Source organism: Salminus brasiliensis, chromosome 6 (genome assembly GCF_030463535.1).
Source record: "Salminus brasiliensis chromosome 6, fSalBra1.hap2, whole genome shotgun sequence".
Lineage (NCBI taxonomy): Eukaryota > Metazoa > Chordata > Actinopteri > Characiformes > Bryconidae > Salminus > Salminus brasiliensis.
The window spans coordinates 7992747-7996506 of NC_132883.1; positions in this window are offsets into that span (position 1 = coordinate 7992747).

Below are 3760 nucleotides of genomic sequence, written 5' to 3' on the forward strand. Positions count from 1 at the left end.
CTAAACAGTTCTTTGAGTTGTCCTGGCCCTATATAGAACCACTGCCATTACTAACGAACCTTTGAAGAACCCACTTTTAAAGAGTGTAAGCATTGGATGATGAGTGTAAAAACTGAGCTCCCAGTAAAAAGAAAAAGTAACATACACAAGCTTACTATTTTTTTATTTATTCATTCATTCATTCATTCATTCATTCATTTTTATGTATGTATGTATGTGTGTAGAAATAGCTTTACTGACCACGTCATGTTTAGTGTCTTTAGTTTTGCACTGGAGATTTCTGCTTATACAACTGAAAAGTACTGAAAGACCTTTAAAATATGAGCCATTACACTTCCATTAAATTTGCCATTTCTTTAGCAAAAAGTCAATTTACCAACAGAAAAGCTCACTTTCTAGCAGCTTTCTCTCACATACAGTTTCCTGTCCATAGGTGAAGCCTAGTCTTGGACTAAACTGTAAGGTCAGCACAGGTTCTCCATTGAAAACTGATTATATTGTAGTTTTGTAGTTAACCTTGTTCTGGGAACTTGGCCCAAGGTTTAAATAAACAGGAACTTCAGAAGTCACGTGTTTTCACGCCATCAGATTTGAAATCCTTAGCATTTTGCTTGAAATGATAAACTGCAACTTGCAGCTGTAACCAGACTCTAAAAGGTTGTCCAAAGACAGTTCAGCGATCTTCACAGATATGGTGGTGATGCATCATGGATGCTATCTGTCAGAACAACTAAAAGAACTGATAGAGGCCTCAAATAAGGAGAGAGGAGATAGTGCCTATCTACAGCTGTCACAGAGGCACACAGATATGCAGAAAAAGGACACTGCTGGACGGAGGTTTATTCTGCTCTGCTATTCATCAGTGAGATACAGTGAACGTGAATCTCAGGACCTTGGCCAGACACAAGAACAGACGAGAACTTTGTGGCTGCGGCTGGAGATATAAATGGCTGGGAGAGTACGAGTGTGACATGCCAGTGGATTACATGCAGTATAAGCAAGACAAGTGTGTAAAAAGAACAGGCTGGTATGGAAAACACATGTACAGGGGAACGTCACCATTGCAGTGGACAAACGTTTGCTAGAGGTTTACCTACAAGTGGTGTAGATGATCTCCAATATCAGTGTGGATCTGCATAGCGTCACTGTTGGAACAAAACCTTGTATCAGCATTTTCTTCTTTTTTTGTTTTTGTTAAAGAATTTGATGAATAGACCAATAAAAACATTCCAAATGACTTAGAATAAAAATATATATTATAATTACTTGTATTAAAAGTGACCTATTCGGAAATGCAAGGCCTTGTTTAGACAGCGGTGATATGTGAGCCTAGGTCCTGTCTCAGCTAGTTACACATACAGTTCCTAGTTGCTACCATCAAGCCAGTCCAGTTGTAATATTCAGATGTTTTAAGCAGATGCTGTTTGGATAGACAGACTAGGGAAAGAGAAAATTTACATTTGCAATGTCCACAATGATCAAGGTTTGCCTGTCTATGTAAATTGTGCTGGCAGAGGGCAAACAAGGGTGAAAGGCAAGACTGTTTGAAACATACACTATATGAACGTCCCATTCTAAACCCATGGGAATTAATATGGAGTTTGTCAGCTTCCTTGCTAATGGAAAGGCTTTCTACAAGTTTTTGGAGTGTGTCTCTGGGAATTTTTGCCCTTTACTCATCCATAAAAGCATTTGTGAGGTCAGACACTGATGCTAAACAAGAGGGCCTGGCTCACAATCTCCACTCTAGTTCATGCCAAAGGTGCAATGGGTGCAAGTCAGGCTGGAACAGAAAAGGGCCTTCCCCAAACTGTTTCCACGCATTTGGAAAATGTCTTGGTCTGCTGAAGCATTAAGATTTCCCTTTGCTGGAATGAAGGGACCTATAGGCCTTCCCCCGAAAAACAACCTGATAGCATTATCCCTCCTCCACCAAACTTTACAGTTATTACAGTGCAATCAGGCAGTTAATGTTCTTCTGACAGTCGCCAAACCCAGAGTCCATCAGACAGCCAGTTTCATCACTACATAGAACATGTTTCCACTGCTCCAGAATCCATTAAACCATTATATCCTACACTTGGATTGTGCTTGGTGATGTAAAGCTTGCATGCAGATGCTTAGCCATGGAAACCCATGCCATGAAGCTTGCGGTGCACCGTTTTTGCCCAAGTGCACCCATAGATTCTACAGTCTCTGGAACTGCACTGCAAGGATGAACACCATTCTACCAGAAGATCTTCCCTTAGCTGGTGCTTTATTGCTGGTGGTATAGAGCCCTGCCCAACACATCACTCACAAAACCACCACAGGTTGGACCAAAGCATACAATTTACATCATTTTCATACTTTCATACTTAACCATAAACCATTCAGTGACCCCTCATGCCCTGTGGATAGGGACGTCGCTATACTGGAGGATTTCCAGGGGGCCAAAGCATTCACTGTGTTACCAGCCCTGTTTACTTAAGTATTTCCAAAAAGGTAAATGTAGGTTTTCCTTCCATCTCTGTCCTTTTTTAAACCGCTGCTGCCATCCATGCCCCAACTATAAGATCCCTTTTTTTAAAGGCATTTAAGATCTATTCCCATTGTTGTCTTGATCAAAAATCAAGGTCATCACTGCGCTTTATACACGCCATAGACCATGATAGGATGTTAACAGACCCACAACCTTCATTTTTTCTTGTATTTCATACTTTTTCAGCTTTTCTTTGGGTAGGGCCAAACCTTGGTAAGCTGCATAGGCAGAGCAACACTATATGGACATAAGTATTGGGACACCTGCTCATTCATTGCTTCTTTTGAAATCAATACGGACCAGGGAAGGCTTTCTACTAGATTTTGGAGCATCGCTCCAAAATTTTCGTGCTCCAGGATTTTTTTGCATTCAGCACATTAAGCACATGATCACCACCCCCCACCTCATCCCCAACCCATCCCAAAAGTATTGGATGGAGCACCATCATTCCAGAGAACACAGTTACACTGTTCTACAGATCAATGCTGGAGGGCTTTATACCCCTCTAGCCCAAGCCTGAGTCCTTTTCTATTGGCAATACTTCTCTACAGGGACTAGACAAGCTGTGGGCGCATTTGCACATCTGTGTCAGCAATGGGTGCAACCTAAAGTTGTGGAATGCGTTCATTAGAGGGGGGGGTCCACAAACATTTGGCCAAAGGGCAGCAAAGTTTTGCATATATGGTCTGGAGGAATGAATGGTACATTTACAACTTTCAATATTTAACATTTAAATATTTACACATGACTTTAATAAAGGCAGAGTACATTCAGTTTTTCATGATAGCAGCCCTTTACCTACTTAACTGTGTCATGCAGTAAACCTGTCTGCAATCTGTGTTTATGTTGTTTTCACATATTTTTTTTTTCTAATTTCTCAACTGACTGTACTTTATATTCTATATAAATATATCTATATATTCTGCAATTACCCCAACACTTCAGTCCTCTGCCTGTATTTGCCTGGCCTACAACAAACAATGCAGTGTGCACAAGCAAATCCAGTGTGAAGTGCAACCACAAAGGCAACCACCATGTTCAAAATATGGCCTGCATTTAATAGGCTTTAATAGACTGAAGTTAAAGAGTTGGAGAAGTCATATTAATTGGTCTCAGTGTACTCCAGAGATGAAAGAAGCTTACGAGCTGACACTGCACAGCTTCCCTTAAATTGCCAAAGTAGCACTCAGAGCATTAGCATCAAACTGGCTTCAAAAGACAGAACTCTGCAGGCAGGCG